Below are 21,434 nucleotides of genomic sequence, written 5' to 3'. Positions count from 1 at the left end.
ATTAAGGCTAATGAAAGCCTTCAAAGCCAGGCAGCTAATTTATTATGTGGAGACTATTCTCCTGGCTTTGGCTACTACGTTATTAATACACCTTGTGTGCGCTACCCGTGGGCCACAGCAGGGTTTCATAAACTGTCAGGACGAATGCTGGCGTGCATCTCACTTTGTTTATCACTGAACCCAGGCCAAAAGGCACTAATGAGAGTGGCTCTGTTACACAGTGTTTATATGCCAATTACCCCACTTCCTAAACCCAATGTTCCCAGCAGCACTCGGAGCACGTGGCGAAGGGCCGCGGAAGGGCCACTGGTCGCAGTGTCGAGCACGCTGCCTCGCAGGCCGACGGGAAGAGCAGCACAGCCAGCACGTGACGCGACGTGTGCTGGGCGAGACAACCGCATCCTCCTCAAGATGCGGTGAGTGTTGTTGCGTCAAACGGCAGAGCTATTTACTAAGTACTGAGACTTCCAAATTAAAAGGAAAACAAAATTCTAGAAACAAAAACGTTACATGCCACAAAGGCAGATACGTGACATACAGTCATGGCGCTGCATACCCACACATATGTAATATATACGTACATACAGGTTTCACATTCCTGGGAAATAGGAAGAGGAAAAGTTCACGGAAAGATACCAATTGGTATTGCAAAGCCCTGTTTTTGAAATTTAAATATGTATTAAGTACTTTCTATGATTCCAAAGATGAACGAGACACATACCAGGATTTCATTGTGTGTGACCCACATTTCCAGGTTTTTCACTTTATTTTCATATATAAGCAAGGACTGAAAGCAAAGGTGGAAAAAGTCCTCTTTTAAGGATCATTCGAGTATGTCCTACGTTCTTTTCTATGTACTAAATAAAACATTAGTCTGAACAGTAACCCTGGAGAAGAGTAATTATATCTGGTTTACAGATGATTGAACCACGACCCAGAGGCCGAGTAACACACCGGAGCTAAAACACCTAGCGCCGGCTTCCGAGCTCAGGTGAGCCCAACGTCACCCCCTGCTCTTCACACTGTCCCGGCACTCCCCGTGGGGATGCACTTTAAGTACAGGTTTGTTATTTACACGTGGGAACCTGAACTTCCTTAAATACGTCTCTTTGTATTTTGTTTATCTGAGAACTATGAATTCTGAAATACTCATTTGCTAACATAAGTAAATACTATGAACACAAGTTCTCGGACGTCGGTGAGCAAACTGATTCTCTACTCTCTCGTATTACAGGTACAAATAAAATAAATCCAATGGACACTATTAATTTGTCCTTTTAAAATCATCTGCCATTGTCGACATCTGCTTCTAATATTTGATAGATGACCTGCTATAGGTGACATTCAGTTTTTTATGCTAAAGAGAAAAACTGCTTATCTATTAACTTATAAATGGTTCTGATGTATAAAGTTAACTAAATCTGTTTATAAGTCTCACATCCACATGTATTTGAAGACAGTGCTCAAGTTTCTTACCAGTCTCTTACAAGTTTCCTGCCAGTTTTACGCCTTAAGTCTCCTACTTGATTGTACTTTAGAAGCTAGAGAATATGTCTTATTAAGCCAGTATTGTATGTGGTAAACACAAACTTTGTCGCTACCATATGATATAAATCTCCATCAATCAGTTCAACAAGTATTGAGTGACCATCCGTTATGTACCAGGCACTGTGCTAAGTTTTTGGGATATGTACAATCCAATGAAAGAATTGAAATATTAAAAAAACAACAACAACAACAACTGTTTTATGCACAGAAGCATCCCAAATCTGTCGGGGGCCGTCAGGAGATACGATTCTTAAAAGATGAGTAGGAGTTTAGCCAGCAAACCAATAGGAAGTCGATCTCTTGTTCACAGTGATACTATGGAGGGCACTAGAGAATCTCACAGGAAGGAGAAAAGTCGAGACACCGCCAACTGCGAGGCCTGAGGCCGTCCCACAGAGCTTGGGAAGGAGGCCGGGCGCTGGCCAGGGGCTGCGTTTGCCTGAGAGGGATTCGGTGATTCGGTGATTCGCAGCCAGGGATGCGCTGATGTGAAAGCGATAAGGCCAGCTCTGGCCGCAGCTCCCGCTGCCTGTGTCTGCAGGAAGAGGTGTGTCTTTGTTTTGCCTGCAGTAAAGCTGGTGGCTGGGCAAGTCTGTACTCCACCCAAAGTGAATCCTTTTTTTTTAAGGATGTAACTGAATGGGGGAAGGGAGTAGCTTCTTTACTACGAAGGGTAGAACTTGGGTTTTTTCCTCAAAGAAGTAGCACAACGTGGTAAAAGAAAGAGAAACAGCTAGTCACCACACTACTATTGTTTCTCTAACAATGATAATAAGAAGAATACAGATTAGAATTATGCACACCCTTGTTAGTTAGATTCCGCTCCCTGAAACTTTGTTTCACCTCATTTCACGCATTTCAGAGGCTCACTTCGATGACATGGGTCCAACGCTTCGGACTAGCGTTCGGTCCCTTAACTAGTCTTCGAAATCCTAGGAGAACCTCAGAAGTTTTCAGAGTTGCTTGCCATTGGAATTCCAGATTTCCGATCCAGTCTGCCGGCCACGACAGGACGGAACCGGGAGGCCGGGGTCGGCCCTCCCCCTCCGCGCCCCGCCCCCGCCCGGGCCTGTAGTCAGGTGCATGTCGCATTCCCGGCAATGTGTAAAGTAGAGGCGTCCCTTACGGCCGATGCCATCTGGACTGTACCCCTTGCATGACTTCCACCTGACTTGGCTCCAGGGTGTTGCGTGCTGTTGAGGCGGCTCTGACCCCGGGCGACCCTGCGCGTGGCGAGGCCCCCGTGCCCCGGCCTCGGCCCCCCGCCGGCCGCATACCTGGTCCCCCCTTTTCCCGCTGCCCGCTGTGCTCCCGGCGTTACTGTCCGGGCCCACAGTACTCCCCAACAGAATCATAGCGATTTTATCAAAACTGGAATTGAGTGAGAAATGAGACTTTTGAAAGCAACATTCGGTAGGTCCCAAATTGATCAAATTATCACATTAAAAATTTCTTAAAGCCTTTTACCAAAGAAAAGCACGTACCATATTATCTGCGAATCCCTTAGAACAAGTTCCTTAGAAGCACTTACTGGCTATCATCGATGACAAAGACACACACTGCAGACGGGGCATCATTTACCTGGGATTTGACAGTGACGCGGTTACATCATAACAGACTGTAATGGACGCGACTCGGGACCAGCAGTCAAACCATGTTCTCCGACCCCTGCCCCCTCATCTGAGCACCAGAGGGTCAGAGGTGATTTAAGTGCCTTTCAACACTTATCCTGTGGTGTTCAGTATTGACACTTCGATAGAGACCGCCTTTATTGGTAAGAAAACATGGCTTCTAAACTCCAGGGCGCTACCGTGATTTCGGCAGCTGAATCTGAACATTGCTTGGCGTTACAGAAGCCTGCTTTCTCTTCAGTTACGAGTGAGGAGACGTTCTGGCACCCGGACCTGGCATTCCGCCCCTCCCTGCTGACTTCCTTCCTCCGACGGCTGCAGACAGGTTGCAGCAAGCACCGCTCCCTTTAGGAGAGGTTCACTGTGCTCCAATGCTCCTTCTGTGCTTTCCTCCTCGGACGTGATGCAACCACGGTATGTTTATGTGCTGCCTCTGCACTCCGTATTTCTCGGCTGGAACTCCTCTGGGGAGCTGCTACACAACAGGTATTACCACGCCCGGAACCTCACTTGTCAAGGAGAGAGATGAAATACTGAAAAGACGTGTTATTCATCTCCACTATTGTTACGCCTCGGTAAACTGATAGCTCGGTAAACCTGTCTCTACACTGAGACTTTGTATGACATGGACAGAAAATCTACGTGTCCCCTCCCCCTCTCCCCACGTACACAGAGAAACACGACCCGTGCACTCAAAGTCATGATTCGCCTTTCGTCGCAAACACACTGCCATACACTAATTCCGAGAGAATTCCCAAACTTTTAAAATGTCCAAAAGAAGTAAAGGATTACCTGATCTGAGATTCGAGTTTATTATTTTCCCTACCAAACGTGATTTGGGCCTGTCATTTTATTCTCTCCACGATTAAAAAAAAAAAAAAAAAAAAGCATTAAAAAAACTATTTCCTAAAATAATACTTCGAAAATTTAAAAATTTTACATTTTGCCACATGATCAAAATCACATGGTTTAGACTTTCAAGTCATTGACGTGGAAGCAAAATCCAGGATTTATTTATTGTTTTTGTGTGTATGAGGCAGCTGGGGGAGGTGTCAGGATCAGCGAGTCACCCGAATCCCGTGAAGGGCGGGCATTCGCACGCTGGGGGATGACCGCTCCCCCTCCCCCGATCATCACTGAGTTCATCGAATAAACTTAGTTTTCATAACTATTACTTATAGAGTTGAATAGAAACTTAAGTGGAAAACAATTAGCCTTCATTTCCTATCTGTTCTACTGTAGACATCGTATCCCCATTTTTTATGATTTTATTTCCTGGCCCTAAGACTTTTATTCTTTTCCTAAAAATTTTTTCATGGTATCCTTCCTGAGTTTCTTTTTTTCCTCTCACTGATGCCTTGTAAATTTTCTGAATTAGATAATTCTAATTTCTTTGCCTAGGATTTTGCCAAGTTTTTCAGCAAATATACATTTACCTAGTTTTAGCTCTATCTCATTTTATCACCTGATTCTCTATTTCCCCATTTCCAAGCATGTAACTCCTCTCTTTATTATTCGTAACATCTTGGTTTTAATGAGTTGAGTATAAAAGAAAAAGTGTTTTTAAGTGTGTGCCTACGCGTGTTCCGATTTCAGTTCTATCACGTGACGAGGTTTTGCCAAGGTGGGTACATTTTACTGGTAGTGAAGGAACACTGCCATCTTCCTGCCCCACTTTAAAAAATACAATGCCTTAGAAAAGGCTGTGGTGTTACCAGATGGCCAGCCCGTTCAAATCTAGTCACCGCAGAAATAAGTCATTCATTTTGACAGGAAGTGGAAGGAATCAAAATATGCAGTTAAGGGCACATACTAAAAAATGCGCTAAGGCAGTTGCTGCAGGCTGGCTGGGGCCCGGTCCGACTCCCGCAGCTTTTGCCCTATCCGCATTCTGATCCTTTCACCTTTCCAGACGATCTCCTTCCGAAAACCATTTTATAACCACCCACTCTTTACCACTGCCTGGAAAAGCTTCCCTGTTTAATTTCAAAGCACTCTCTCTCTCCACCGCCTCCCTTTCTCCAAAAATGCAGTGTTCTGGTCTCAATCAGTGCGCACATGCAACCCTTAGCAGTGCGAAAAAGGAACTGCGTGTACATTTAAAAAAGAAAACTGAAATCGTTGCCTTGTCTCACATGTATTCATGTTCAAACTGCTGTAAAGGATGTAATTTCTAGAGCACTACAAATATCGAGATCTTAAAATAAGACCTTTATGTCAACTCTTTCTAAAGTAGTCGACAGATTTAAAACTACCATCCGCTTAAAATGAGCTGTGAGATATTTTACATTGCTTTTTTCTTCTTAAATTCATATTTCCACGCCACCACCCTGAGAGAATTTATTCCCTTCGCTGATCATCTTGTAGTAGTTCTCAAAATAAAAATATGGATGTGTTAAAAATTTATAAAAATCATATGAACATAAGGTTCTAAGTATTAATTTCTTCTAGACTGAATTACCATTATAATTATTTATGTACAATTATATGTAGTATCGATTTAGAAAAAAATATTAAACTTAATTTAGAAATTCATTTCTTAATGAGACAGATGGAATTATCTCTTTAGTATTATATTCCCAATGAATTCTTATAAACAGGAGAGTATTACTTATGGCTATGATTCTTTTTTCAATTCGATTTCATCCTTGTAATTGAATACAGACAGTACAGAGAGATCTCATTCACATAAATAAGAATAAGAGAAATTCTGTGATAACATCCCTCGATTCTTTGGAATTTGAGTTGTATATGAAATGACAAGTGAAAGTCCTTTTTTCACTGTGACTCCTGAGGAAAAGGCAGTGAAAATGGAAATAAAGAATTACTATGATCTCCAGACCGCACTCAGAAAACTGGCGCAGGACAGAGAAGGGTCCGGAACCGCGGCTCTGCGCTCAGGGGAGAGTCGCTCCCGGTTCCACGACCAGCGTGGCATGAGACACGCGAGAGCCGGCCGAGCAGCCCCCGCGCGGCCAGCCCTGGAGCTGGCGTGGAGGCAGGAGGCAAGAAGAGGGGTCTGCGGCCCAGCCCTGCGCTCGCGGCCTGACAACGCTGCGGCGCTGGCTCCAGCGACGGCTGGCGCGGGGAGGAGAGCGGCGAGTCTGTCCCCTTAAGAGCTTGTGATTTGGGGATGAGTCAGACAAAGAGCAGTCCAAAGCATGTACATTAACCGCCAGTGGACACTTAGGTACTCTGTCCTGCAAGAGGTGGGAAGGAAAAAATAAACTGTCCAAGGCTGGAGAAACACCTTCACGTGTCTTCGGGGCGAGTCCCCAAACTGACAGTGATTGTTATTGTACGCAACAAGAAGAGTAGGAGGACATCAGGATCCTCTTAAACTACTATGAACAACTTCATCAAAACCAAGAAACAGGGTTCAAGCCCCGATGAGTCTGGAAAATTTGACACGACAAGTCCTGTATGAACACAGTTTTTTCCCAGTAGAGATTTTCTTTTGTTTCGAAAACTAACTATAAAAACAAGTATTTTCTTTCTCCTCATTGAAAGAAGCACTTCTGCTTTTAATCATATCCAACACTTTAAGACAGGTTACAGAAAGGAGAGAAAATACTCCTTATAATTATGGAGCTTTATAATTACCATGTGGTTTACAACAGTCCTACTTCCAAGGCATCTTCCTTTTTCAACTAAAGCTGGAATCTCTCTAGATATTAAGTTATTTACTGGCTTCCCTTGCATCTGGCACCCGGTGCAGGACATAGTATAAAAAACTATAATCCAGCCTCTGATAATAACAGAACAAAAGCCAGGGAAAGCATAATTAGCATCACTATTACTCAGAGCATGTAAATAAACTGAACTTGATAATGTATACAGCTTATCCTTAAGTAATTGAACTTTGCTGAGCAAGACAGAAAAGTAACCTATTAGAATATTAAAATATAAATGAAACCAACAGATACACAGAGCTAAAGATTCACGAGAATGTACCCTTCCTGAAATTTTCATCATGTCCATAAGGCAGTGTAATTAAAACAAAAGTGTTTCAATGATTTTTAGGGAAACCAGAGGAACTGTCGAGCCCACAGGCCTGGATTCTGCTCAGCTCCTCTACGGGCTCTCCGCTTGCCTGCTGGCCGACTGCCTAACACTGTCCCTCGGTCCTTCTGTTTGTAAAAAGGACTTCGCGGTACGTCTTGGCAAATTAAGACAACTGGCCTGACTTACTGGTGAGAGAGCAACTTCCTGGGAGTCCAAATAGGACATTCCTGAGAGGATACATATTTATAAAATGGATTTTCTTGACTTGAACAGACTAAAGTAATATTAAAGAGTAATAATGTTTTTATACCCAAAGTACTTTGATTAAACATATTTATTATTAAAATCTACAGTACAGTAGCCACTATTTGTGGCTTGGTTTAGGTAGGACCCCCCCGCCCGCCCCCCCCCAAAAAAACCAACCCAGAAGACTGAGTAATAAACATTCTCAAAAACTGAATATTTACATAATGGAATTTTTTTTATAGCTATTAGATTTATATTTTTCTAAACTCCCTTACTATTTCTAATTTTCAGTATTACATACACAAGAACTGTAGAATTATAATTCTCCAAACCCGGAGCCCTTGATTTACTACCGCAGAATAAATCTACCACACACTTTCAGTGGCACAGGTAAAGTTATTAGTACACATATATGGGTCCTTACAGTTTTTGCATAACTATCAGAGATTTTAATCATTTGTGGGAACAATTATAACAAGCCGGAGTCAGCCAAGCACTGTGAAAAACAACACGCCTATAGAAATCAGGTCGTCCTTTGGCATTGAAGGGAAAAGCACGTGTGTGGGGCGTGCGTGCGTGTGCGTGCGTGTGCGTGTGTGTGTGTGTGTGTGTGCTCGTGTGGTCACATGGGTGGGGGCGGGGCGGAGGGAAGTTTGTTGCTGGGTCGGTACTGAGCCATCCAGGGGCTAAAGGAGAACCTCCGGGAAATAACGTGCTACGTGTGTGATGAAGGACAGAAAGCTTTGATCGCCAGTCTCCCGGCTTCCAGCTGACACTTTCCCGTCCCTCTCTCCAGACTCTGATCGACGCAGGCCAGTTAAAAAAGACAAGAAGGCTGGGGTCCCAGTTTAGGTCATCAGAACGTTCTAACAGGTCCGCGCCAAACAAGTGGAAAAGCCCCGAGGCAGTGGGTTCCTGCCAACCGATGACCACGTAGGCAAAACCCCGGCGTTGCCCCAGGTCTCAGAAACCTCTGGGACAAGGGTGTAGAGGAAGGGGCGTCAACCAGGCCTCCCGAAGGAGTACTCGGAGTTAAGAGACAGGTTACTTACAGTGATGACTAATGACAATTGTGGATACAGTCTGTATTAACAGGCGGAACATTTTCAACATTGGTACTGAAAGGGAAAAATAAACCAAGGTGTAGCAACTCAAAATTTTAAGCGTTAAAGCCAAGTATTTATCCATGTCTCAACATTTCTGCAAAGAATGTGGTATTCCCACCTTATAGATGAGGGAACAGTGCCTCATGCCACACAGGAAAGGCCAAAATAGAATTCAAATCTAGCTTCGAATGATTTAAGATCCACTTATACTACATTTAAGACCTGCTTATACTACATTATTTTAAGAGAAGAACAAAGAAAAGGCAGTCATGCCATCCTGTAAGTACTTTTCATAAATGCACTTGGTTTTTCAGCTGTTGGGAGATTAACGCTTTCTCAGTAGTAACGGCAGAAAGAACCACCACTGTCTTCAATTCGTGGCCACGAGAGCGAAGTTACAGTAGACTTCCGAAGTTAGTATGTCTATGTAATAAAGTGTTTTAGATTTATATGTGAAATCACCACATGTACAGGGTCTCTAGAAAAATCAAATCTAAAGATGAAATAAAATTGCTCATATAAATTATTTAAAAGTCTCAATATATCTGATTTATCCAAATGCTACTTTTATGAGATGCTCTCTCAACTGAATATGTTTATTTACATGATGAAGGTTCGCCAGGACATCAGGACGCCAAGAGCCACTCGACCAGGCCGTGGATCACACGTGACCAGCGTCCCAGGATGGCGAGGACGCAGGCAAGCACGCGGGGACGCACGCGCCGGCACGCCTCCCTTCGCTCCCGCATCCCGCAGCGGGGAACGAAGTACCAGGTACTTTCTGCATGCCGCTCAGCTGCTTAGTGTCTAAACGCCGTTAAAAACCTGATTGTAATACAAATATTTAAGGCTAAAAAGCCACTCTCTCTTGAATTCTGTACAAACACATAACCCATATTCATCATCTACTTTCCAAAACATATATAACATTCCAGAAAAAGAACAAATGTCAAGAAGTTTGGGCTGATGGGCTGAACCTACCCATTCAAACAGCTGGCCTAAAGTTCAAAGGAACGCTGCCAGAGAACGACCTTCAAACAGATCCCCCCATCTTAGGAGGGGCCATATTTGCTACAAAGAAAGTAGCAAGTTATCAGATGGAGCGATTAGGCATCTCATGTCCAGCTGTCACGTGTGACGGGATAAGCAGGACTCTCGTACCTCTAACTTCAGACTGTATTTATACACCCTGGGCCAAAATTTGATGTTTCATTTTTCTTTTTGATAAATACTTTGAATTACTTTAAAAAAAGAAGAACAATGCAGAGGAGCAAAAATGTATGGAACATTCATAGGGCCGAAGGTAATCTTCAATAATTATTCTCAAAATTCAAATCCCAAATTTACAAATTCTTACATATATGCTAAGTGACTAAATCATGAAATCATTTTATGCCCGTTAACTCAATTCGAAACTTAAAAAGAGATCTGAAAAGATCTTTTCTAACTTCCCAATCAATATAGCAGGTGTTTGGCATAACCGACCTCTCTCTAAAAAAGGTGGAGTGAAGGGGGGACCCAACACCTCCCAGGGCGAGCGAGTCGGAGAAGCGAGCGACTCTTGTTTCCTGGAAAACTATTCCATCCGTTCTCCCAGAAACTTCTTCATTCTGTCTCTTCTACAGGCTGGACTTTTAATTATATGCAGGCAATAACTATATCTGCACATAATCTTCTATTCTCCAGAATTAAAACATGCTCTGGTCCATACCTGCTGTGTCTAAAATTATTTACGAACCATGAGATCCCAATATTGTGTAGTTAGATATGATCTGACCAGCACAGGGTACCACAAACTATTCGTTGATGCAACCTGGATGCTATAATTAATGCAGTTTAAAACGACAAGCACATTTTTTGGTAGGTTCGTGACAACATTAACTTATATTAAATGTGAGCTCAAATTTCCATGTAGCACCAAAAAAAGTAAAATCTCTTTCTTCCTACATGTGTTTACCTTCAACGTGAAACTTCGACATGAAATTTTAGCCTTGATTTCAGTAAACTTCATTTTGGGGGAATAATGTTACATGTACTGTTAGGATTATTCTTCATATTTCTGTAAATATCACGTTTAATACCTTATCGAGCTTTTTTTAAAAAGGAAGTTCACATAAAGCCCTGTGACAATCAGCAATCCACTCTAGAAACCAGAAAGGGTCGCTTTCAAATAGATTTAAATAAGGCCTGAATTTAATGCAGCACTTTCAATTTAGACACTTATCTTTTGGCATTGCAAGCAAGGATGGCTTTTTTTTTTTTTTTTTTTCCCAAACTCGTCCTCTGAGGAAGGTGTTATGACACAGAATAGGTGTGGAGCTCTGACTCAATAAATAAGCCCAAATCATGATTCTCTATCAATCATTCAGAAGACTATTCATATTGTTTTCTATTATGATGTAGGATTGTGAGTAAAAGAAGGAAACCAGAGTTTTAAGTACAAAATCCATTAAACCATGTACATCTAACACTCCCAACTACTGAAACTGAAAGCAGATTCTATTTTAAAAATAATAATGAGTGGTTGACAAAAGACGGATTTCCTCGCTCAGTCATCCTCCTGTATTAACGGCTTAATTTCCTACCTGTCATTTACTCAATGAAACGCTGGATGTTCTGTAAACAAGTCTGTTTGCTTTGCATAACAGGGACTGAGGGGAAGAAAGGAAATCTAGGACAGTATTTCTTTTTCCTGAAACAGAGAGCATGATAGAGGCCTTCGGGAGCAATGATACGCCCAAGAAAAAGGGTGCCGTCCCTGCTCCAGCGATGGCCTGTCAGTGGATTACCAGCTTATTCCTGGGGGCTGGGGGAGTGGGTAGGGGGGGGCCTTTGAGCACCTGAACAATCCACCTGTGACTTGCCACCGTACTCTGCAGAGTACTCAACAGCAGGCTGACAGTGCGGGGCTATTACACTGACATTCAAATCTGACATGTCCTGATGGCAATGAACAAGGTAAATTATCTTGTTTTATGTTTTGTGTGTCTTGAAAGGAAGAGAGAATGTGAGTACTCCAACTTTAGCCCTATCCCTCGATGTTTACTTCTTTGTGGGCATAGTTTTTTAAACAATTTTTGTTTTATCCTGGAAATCTATTCCTCTAATATGACTGAATAGCAATAGACCTCAACTGAACACAGGGAAAGTTCATATTAAATAAGCTTTAAAAAGTAATAGAATGTATAAGCTAAATGACTCAGAAAATTAGCAACATACATAAAATTGTTCTCAAATTGCTTCTATTTATGGTAATAAATAGTAGTGGAAAGACGTGTCAGTTTTTGCAGAACATGAAATACAACGTAAGTCAATAAAGGCAATAGATGAATTGAAATGGAGTATTGAAAATATTCCAATAATTCAAAAAAAAAGGCAGAAAAAAAGAAAATAGAAACCAATAGTGAGTATAGCAAAGGTGATCAACACGCAAAAATACATTATATTTCTAGATACCACCAACAACCGAAATCCAAATTTAAAAATAAACAAAACTAGTCTATGGCCATGCTACCCTGAACGAGCCCGATCCCATCTGATCTTAGAAGCTAAGCAGGGTCGGGCCTGTTTAGTACTTGGATGGGAGACCACCTAGGAAGACCAGGTGTTGTAGGTGTAAAAAAATTAAAAAAAATAAAACAAAATAAAAAATAAAGGAATTGTAAGCTGACAAGGTCCTTGCAATCTGTGAGGTCAACCAAAGGTTGCCTCGCCTAAAAAGAAAAAATAATAAAAATTTAAATAAATAAATGTACAAAACCATATATAATACCATAAAGAAGAATTACCTAATTATAAATTTAAAATATGCGTAAGTTCTCTATGCTGCAAACTACAATACACTGAAATAAAGAATATCTGAATAAATAGAAAGACAATGCTCATGACTGGATGTTCAATGTCGTTCAAGTTACCAATTCTCCCCAAATTGTCCCATAGATTAAAAACAACCTCAAACAAAATCCCGGCCGGGTAGTAACAAGTTGAGACTATACATGGAAAGGCCAAGGAACTAGAACAGGTAAAACGAATTTTGAAAATGAAGAACTAAGTTGGAAGACACACATTACCTGATTTTAGGTCCTACTATAAAGTTATAATCATCAAGACAAAGTGGTTTGGTGAAAGGATAGAAACGACCTCCACACAAATAAGGTCGATCGATGTTTGACAGGTGTACAGGCAATCCAATGGAGAAGAGATAAGTCTTTTCGACAAATGATGTTGGAACAATTTTGCATTCACATGCAAAAATGGACCTGTACTTATAATTTATAGATCTAAATATGAAATGTAAAACTGTGAAATTTTTATGAAACCAACACAGGTGTGTCCAGGAAACAGTGTTGGAAAAATTAGATTATTACATGCAAAAGAATGAAGCTTGGACCCTTGCCTTATGCCATGTACAAACAATAACTCAAAACGGATCAAAGACCTAAACGCAAGGCCCCAAATTATAAAAAACTCTTAGAAGAAAACACAAGAGAAAGGCTTTATGACATTAGATTTAGCAAGGATTTCCTGGAATGACACCAAAAGCACAGTCAACAAAGTAAAAATAGACAAACTGGACTCCATCAAAATTAAAAACTTCTGTGAATCAAAAAACAAAAGCCACAGAGTAAGAAGGCAACCTGCAGATTGGGAGAAACGATCCGCAAATCATGTATCTGATTAGAGGCTAATATTAGAATATATAATAAAGAACTTCTACAACTTAACAATGAAAAATCAAATTTAAAAACTGGCAAAGGACTTGAATTGATACTTTTCCAGAGACATATGAACGGTCATCAAGCAGATGAAAAAATGCTCAACATCACTAATCATCAGGCAAATGCATTTCAAAAGCACAATGAGATGTCACCTCACGCCTGTCTGGATGGCACTGTTAAAAAACAACAAAAACAAAAACATAAAACAAAAAGATCCCCAGAAAATAACAAATGTTAGAAAAGGTGTGGAGAAATTGGAAGCCTTGTGCACTGTCGGTAGAAATACAAAATATGTCAAATGGTGAGGGTGCTGTGAAAACCAGTATGGTAGCTTCTCAAAAAAATGAAAATCGAATTACTGTATGATGCAGCAATCCTACTTCTGGGTATATATCCAGAATAACTGAAAGCAGGATCTCAAACTAAGAGAACAAAAGGTAATCATTATTTACTAAATCTGTTTTTATGTTTACACCCTCTGATGTTTCTACCAAACAATTTCCAGCAAAGCACCAGGAAGACGCTTCTTTTCAGACACAATGGGTGCTTTTTTCTGACGCCCTGCATTTCAGAACTAAATGCATGTAAAGCTAGTAAACGGAAGGAAAAGCAAACACAGAGTTGGTCATTTTAAAATTATATTCTTAAAGGTTTAGGGGTGTCGTTTGTGGAACACAAAGAGATTTCCTCCTCTAACAGCATTCCAGGACGTCACTCTTTCCTGCCTACCAGCAGACAAGATTATACTTGTCTGGAATGTGAGCGGAGCATTTACACAAAGGCGGTTTTTCAGAATCTTCGTACTGTGAACACAAAACAGGAAACACAGTAATACCATCAGTATATGATAAACACTGTTTAGCAGAAACTGTGTTTCTCCCTTATTAAGTACTAGTTTAACCTCCAAGAGCAGGAGATGAAAACGAGCTCGTCAATAAACACATACCACTAGTTGTTTGTAGCCGGCCAGAGGAAACGTTCAGGAAGAGAAACTCAATAAAACTTCAAGAATTTGCCAAACGATGTTTTAGTGTTACACCACGGCCTCTAATAAAAACTCATTTTTCTTCAGTTCACAGGGGAAAACAAAAATATTCCATAAAAGTTAATATTATTGAGTGAAAAACAGCCTAATGATAAGTTAATTTAACTGGAATTCTGATACTTAGGCAGGAAAGACAAATTTCTCTGTAAAAGTGGCCATCCATCAAAAACACCAAATAAAGCATTTCGTGTTCTAACACATTTTTCAATTTTTTTACACTTAAAAAGAACCTTATTTACCTTCCACGAATTAAAAGAGTGAAACAATTCTATAAATCTACCTACTGAATAGCTTTGAAATTTATTTACAAATGGATTACAACGCACAGCCGGTACTCCAAGAATAACAGACAGATTTTCATTTTCCTGAGACAGCAGAATGCACTTTGGTTTGACTGCCCCCTGCTGATGTAAAATTTCTAAAACTATTGAAGTTGATAAAATTGTGATGTTATTTTTTAAAAACTTTCTTCTCAGAAATTGGTTTCAATTTCTTAGTGAAAACTAGGGAGATTTAAATATTTAACCTCTGCATCTCCTTTCATTCAATGGGCAAATATTTGAGGAATATCTATTCCCTGCCACCAAAAATAGGATTTCATCTCTCTGACCTTACAGTACTTTCACGTTACTAGATAGGCAAAATCTGGGGAAAAAAAATAAACTATTAGAGAAAATCAACAACTGAACTAAATGGTACTGAAGAGAAGGACGCTAGAGAAAAAGAGCTTGGTAGGGCTAACGTTCGTTTTAAAAAACCCGCCTTACTGGAAAATGTTAAGACAGAGAGCTGAGGAAAAGTCACGATGTAGTTCGACAAACAGAAGAGAGACCGGAGAGGCACAAGCCTGGGGGAAATAACGCGCTCGGCACATGCAGAACACGGGGCGCCGGAAGACTCCCCGCCACGATAAATGGGTCGCCGTTCGGTGAAAACAGCAAATGGTGGCGAGAGGCTGGGGCCCAACTTTTTAAACTAAAAAAAGCTAGAATGGAGTGCTGGAACTTGAGGCGAACGACAGGGAGCCACTGCGGGCTGCGAGGCAGTGTGAGGCCTGCGCAGCAGCACCGTAACCTGGTCAACGGAGGAGGACGCGACGCAGGGGGCAGGGAAGCCAGGGGCGGCGGGCACAGCTACCCAGGGAAACGCCAGAGCCAGGACGCGGCGAGCCACGTCCGGAGTTAAAACCACAACTGGGCGCCTGGCTGGATTCAGATTTGTGTCCAATTCTTGTGCCATACTGATTGTTAAATTCAACTGACATAGAAAAGGAGCAGCAGACAAAGAGGTAACAGAGGGGAAACGGAGGTGTCGCTGGAGCCAAAGGGGTACAGTGTCTCAAGAAGATACGTGGAGTCAGCAGAATCGAATTTGTGAATTCAAGACAGGGAAGAACCCGTAAGAAGCCGTTACATTTTGTTTGATATTGGTTGGCGACGAGTTCACTCTTAATAAAATCGCACCACCAGGAGGAACTAGCGATGAGATGTGGAAACCAGGCGGACGATCCCTGGCGGGGACCCGTGTGTCCCTGGGAGCAGCGGGAAGGAGGGGCGCGCGCAGCAGCAGGGCAGAGCTACGTTGAGTTAAAGGCGAGCCACGTGGGAAAGGTCCAGGGCGAATGGTCTCAATTATCTCTATAAATCAGTTTCTAAGCTCGCTTCTCAGAAAAGAATGATGGATTAAAATTCACACTCAAAAAACAAAATATATGTGATATCGCTTTTCTACCCCAGTGTCCAGTCCCAAGGGATGGCTTCACCTCGCCAAGACTTCCCATTTTTCTATATCTGTCTAAAAAATCTGTGTGCTATTTCACAAAAAAGTTCAAAGCTGACCTACGGTTGACACCACTTCCTACACACATGAGTACAGTCTTTCCAAACGTGGCTTAAGAGAATCATCTGGAGCTGAGCATGGAGCTGAAGAGGGGGGCCACGTCACGTGTCACAGGTAACGGTGGTCATGGCAACACCCCGTGGGGAAGTTGCGCGTCTCCTACAACAGCAAAACCATGGAGAATCCTAATTTCTGAATTTTATGCTCTATTTTCTTTGCCAAGATATTTCTGTTAAAAGAAGCATAATTGTTAAAGTTACATTTCGATTAATTCTTTTGCTTAAAGAGCAAATCACATGCAATGCCTTCTGGCCCAAGTTCACACTACCTTGTGTCATCATGATGTCAGTTTTTTAAAATGAACCCTGAAATGATGACGTTTCCTCTCAAAACTCACATTCACAAATTAATGTAATGAACGCCGGGACGTGCAGAGGTCCTAAACGAACGCTTCACGCTTGCTGGAGGGTACACCGGCGAGGGTACACTTAGGCGAGGCCTCATTCTTCTTCATGACTAAGTATTTGGAACATTATACTGAAATCGATACGCAATATTAACACTCAAGGTGATATTTTCTAGAAAAGATTAAAAATCATCAAGAGTTCTATGCATCTGCAGAATAAATAAAAGTGCTACATTGACTGTGTCTACACAAGGGACCAAAGTTCTCTCTTAAGTTAACGATGCAGAGATGATACCATCTTTTTCTTTTTAAACTGAAAAAAATTACATGTTATTAAACATAATTTTAGAAAAAGAATTAACCATTGTTTTTGTGACTTCTACCTTAGTCTTTATATACATGAATACATCTTATACGATAGTTACATTTTAGATATTTTTAAACATCTTTTGGTAAAATGGATTTTTCCGAGACAAATGCCTTCTGAAAAAAGTTCCTCTGACAAAAGGTTTCCTTGCAAAAAAAGAAAAAAGAAAAAGAAAGAGATCAATTTTTGGAAATTAAAGTGTGCATGACGAGACCTTTTTAAACTGAGGCGTGCAAGGCAGACCCACCCACACTGCACGCAGGCCGCATCTGGCTGACACGCAGAGGCGGGTTTCCCACCATCTACAACCGAACACGTCTAAAAGATGTGTGATCAACAAGAGAAGACATGGCCAAAATAACAGCTGTATACTCTATTCATTAAAGGAGCTCGATGCAACGTAAAGAGAGAGTTCTGTGTAAAGCAGCAGCAGTTTATCAACACGACATCAAAAATCTCCCTTTCGGGTAATACCCTTCAGTCGTTACGACGCACTGGACATTCAAAACAGCTGTATCATGGCCGGCGGAGCGCGGCTAAAACAAACACGTATCTCAGAGCAAAGCCAGCTGTCTCATCAGCACGGCCTCAGGAAACAGTTCCCTAATTATCTAAATATTAGCCTGGCGCTGAAACAGGTAAGTGTTAAATTTCCAGATTAGAAGAACAGGGTGATGCGGGAAGCGAGTGAGGAACAAACAACAATGAACGGACGAAAACCGAGCGGGCAGCCGGGAGAGCGCGACGGCGCCCGGGCCCGCGGTGACGGTGTGCCTCCGAGGGCGACAACGCCAGCTCACGGTAGAAATTAAATCCGCTCCCTACGGAGCTCTGCATACAAACGATCAGCCTTGAATATATTCCTCTTTCAAGAACTTAGAAGGAAAAAGCTCAACATGCTCCAAGGGGACACAAAAAAGCCTGCACCTCTGACTCCATTCGAACATCGTACGTGGATGAGGGTCCAGAACAAAGCATCTTGAATTGATTGCAAAGTGAACGGCAGTAAGTAGTAAGTGCGTTTGGCAAATCCACGGCGATGCGCGGAGGGAAACCAAGTTTAGAAAACACTCGGCTAGTCTCGGTTACCTTTATCAAAGACAGAGGAAGCTGCTGGCCGGGCAAGAGCACAGCGCACAGACGGCTCGCCCAGGCTGGCCCCTGCGCCGAGCAGATGAGTTAGCGCTTAGAATCAGGCTCCCGTTAGGCCACCGCGCTTTCAATTTACACACAGAGCAAGTATCACAAGATCTTAGTTTCTAATGCACAACTGTGCCAGCCACAGCAGGCTCGCTGCCCCTGGCTGATGCGACTACCCTCTGCGATGATGCTCGTGGGCTGGGGCAAATCAAGGGTCAGTGGGGTCTGCCTCACGCCCCCCGTTCCCTTCCTCTCTCCCGTGCGACGCGTATTTACCGAGCACTTACTGCGTCAGACACGCTGATAAGCAGCGACACATCAGTGAACAAAACAATGTAAAAACCCGGAATCGAAGCTGCTAGATTAACAATTGCTTAATATTAAAATGATATGCATAAATAAATATTCTATGAACCAGTGAAATGTGGCTGTTAAAAGAACATTACTATTTCTGAGAAAACAGAGGCAAATGCTTCAGGGAAATTCAATAAAGGTGAATAGCTCAAGTAACAGTTCGTTTGGTGTAGGCAGAAAAACGTCTGTATAGGAACACTCAGGGTGTCCTATGTTCTCACCCTATAAAAGCCAAACATTTAACTCAATATGGTGAGGTTCAGATAAGAGACATCACAGAACTCCAATCAGTCGACTACTGGCAAAGCAAAGCATTTGCCCTAAAACAAATAGCAAATTAATGCATATTTAAATGTTTTATGTTGAAGTAAAATCATTAAGCTTTATAGAAAATATTTTAATGATTCTTTACCGAACTGGCTTTTTCAATTAACTAGTAACTGCTGGTACCAACTTAGAAATCCTGATACATTCAAAATTACTGGTGAAAGTGCAAAATGGTAGAAACACTGTCGAAAAAAATAAGGCAGTATTTACCCAAATAATAAAGGTGTTTGCTCTTCCACACAGCGAAGCCACTTTTCAGCACACCTGCACAAGTACCGAGTGACATTTGGACAAGGTTATTCATTGAGGTACTGTCAGAAATGCCAAAGGCTGGCAGTGGCCTACGCGTCTGCCAACAGGGGACGATTCGTGTGGCGTCTGTGCCCACGCAGCCCACAGAAGGGCGAGGGAAACACCCACCCACGGAGAAGCGCCGCCCCGGACTCGGCGCGCACGGGACGCGCGAGGCGCTGGGCAGCGCGTGTGCCTCCCCGTGCTGGGTGTGTTTGGGGGGAATGCGTAACGGAACCGGTAAGTAAACACGCATACCTGGTTGTACTAAAAACAACGCTGGAAGGAGAGACCAGTACCAGGCAGTGAGGACGGTGAGACTGGGGTGCGGGGTGGGAGCAAGGTGTCGCCCTGTGTGTCCACACAGGTCTGACCTTCGAATCATGTAATTGATATATCACCTATTCGCAATATCACCTAAATAAAATATTCTTTAAGAATGAAAAGATAACTAAAGAATACAGAGCATATAGTATAACACATGAAGCTTATTACTTTGTTACCAGTGAAACAATTTATTTTACATATTACAATCTCTAAGAGATCATTGAACTGCATTTTTCACCTCTGAGTTCCTACTTCTTATCTGAAATTTTCTCTATACTAACTTCATAGCTCTGGCGGTCCCTTAATTAAAAAAAAAAAAACGTTAAGAAGACTTTTGGTGGTGACAGAATGCAGAACTCCTGTCTGTCTCCACCAGGGAGACAACTCGTTCTTGAACACGTAAACAAGGCAGAGGGACTTGCTCTGATTTGTGACTTCAAGCCACACTGTTTGCACCTCCTCTTGCTTTACAGAAAGCGTGACTTTTTCACAGCATACATTCGGTTAATGGGGAGTGGGCAGTATGGCGGCTAACATCGTTTAAAACACCATGTCGACTCCCAGGTTGTCACAGCGCGGGATCAAGATCACTCACACTTCGCCCCCAGCGTCCCAGCTGCAGTGAAGGCTCTCCGCTCCGGCCACAGCCACTTCCAGGGGCCTCATCCGTGTCACAGGGACGCCCCGCATCCGAGGCCGGGCAACCTAGACGCTTCGTTAGTCTCCAACTCCCTCACCCTAAGTCGCCCCGCGTGTTTGTGTTTACACCTGTGCGATCACATACACTTCCTTCCACCGTAAACTACTGCGACTGGGCAGACAACAGGGAGACGTGGGGGTGTAACAGCCCGCGTGTGAAATAGACAAGGAAAAGCCCACCTTGCATGGAGGCACAGCAGCCAGTCGGTTACTGCTGAACGGTTCTTTTAATTCATCTGAGAGAAGTTTGGTATTCAACGCAAATTACCAAACACCCCTTTGACAAATGTAAAATAACCACTTCACTTTCTAGATGTGTTAGACTTGAAATAAATTAAGAATAAGTAGACAGTGTAGGTAAAAAATCCTATGAAAGTTTTCCTGTCCTTCTGTGAAACAGGATTGTTCCCCATTTCTGTTTCATAAGATCACCATGTTGTTTCCATGAACATTTTTCGAAAAATTATGTTTACTGCATCTAAGTCCTCAAATCAGTCTAAGGTCGCTCTTCTTTCTTATGAGTAATTCAAACAAACAAAACAAAACCTCCCTGTGGGGCACTATAAACGTCGGTGTGGCTGTTCATTTGGGAAAACTCCCATCGGGATAAAATCTCAGCCTGAACACTACTGACTCGGGCCAGATGACACTGTTGTGAGGGCTCTCCCGTCCAGCACGGGAGGGCATGCAGCGGCCTCCCTGGCCTCTGCCTGCTGGACGTCAACATTGTCACAACCGAAAATGTCTCCAGATGTTGTTATGTGCCCCTTGGGGGGAGGGGTGGCCAAAATCGCCAGGTTAAGAACAACAGCCACAGACGGTTATAACCCATTAGATGCCTTTAGGAGAACAGGAGACCAGCTTCCTGGACAGCTCAGACGGTCGCCGCCTGATGGAGAAGCTGGTCTTAATAATTTTTGTTAGTTTACAGAATCTTTTGAGGCTTTCCTTGTTGTTTGTTTCTATAATTCTATCCTTTTCAATTTTCATTTAGAGTCAAAATTCTTATAACTTAAAAAAAAAAAAAATAGCAGTGTCCTCAAATAATTTTTGCATTGCAGGTGCATATGCCCATGGTTTCCTCCTCAACTTTGACAAAGACAACAAAATGTGAGTTTTCCAAATCAGACCCAAAGTTGGTGATTGTGAGGAGCTAAAAACTAAACATGAAATCCAGGTGATAAGCAACTTAATTATTGACACTCCTGTTTGATTCATCAGCATAATCACTCTCCCTGAATGTTAAACTGGTGAGGATTTTGCAAGCTATTAAAAACTGTTTACAGCTAGATTTTTTAAACTGGATATGAGGCTGCAGCACACTAAAGGCTATCACTAATGCAGGGGGAAGTTTTAATCCCCGGGGAGATTGTCTGGGTAAGCGA

The 21,434-nt window shown here is 42.3% G+C and overlaps 1 protein-coding gene and 1 pseudogene across 2 annotated transcripts in view; one reads left to right on the top strand and one right to left on the bottom strand.

Moving 5' to 3' along the window:
• SPATA5 (spermatogenesis associated 5) overlaps positions 1-21,434 on the bottom strand; it is a 132,261-nt gene that overhangs the window by 38,997 nt on the left and 71,830 nt on the right. The window lies entirely within an intron of this gene.
• Positions 12,034-12,152, top strand: LOC118612547 (annotated as a pseudogene).

This window comes from Rousettus aegyptiacus, unplaced genomic scaffold (assembly GCF_014176215.1).
Source record: "Rousettus aegyptiacus isolate mRouAeg1 unplaced genomic scaffold, mRouAeg1.p scaffold_m13_p_16, whole genome shotgun sequence".
Taxonomy (NCBI): Eukaryota; Metazoa; Chordata; class Mammalia; order Chiroptera; family Pteropodidae; genus Rousettus; species Rousettus aegyptiacus.
This window is presented reverse-complemented; position numbering and strand designations above follow the sequence as displayed.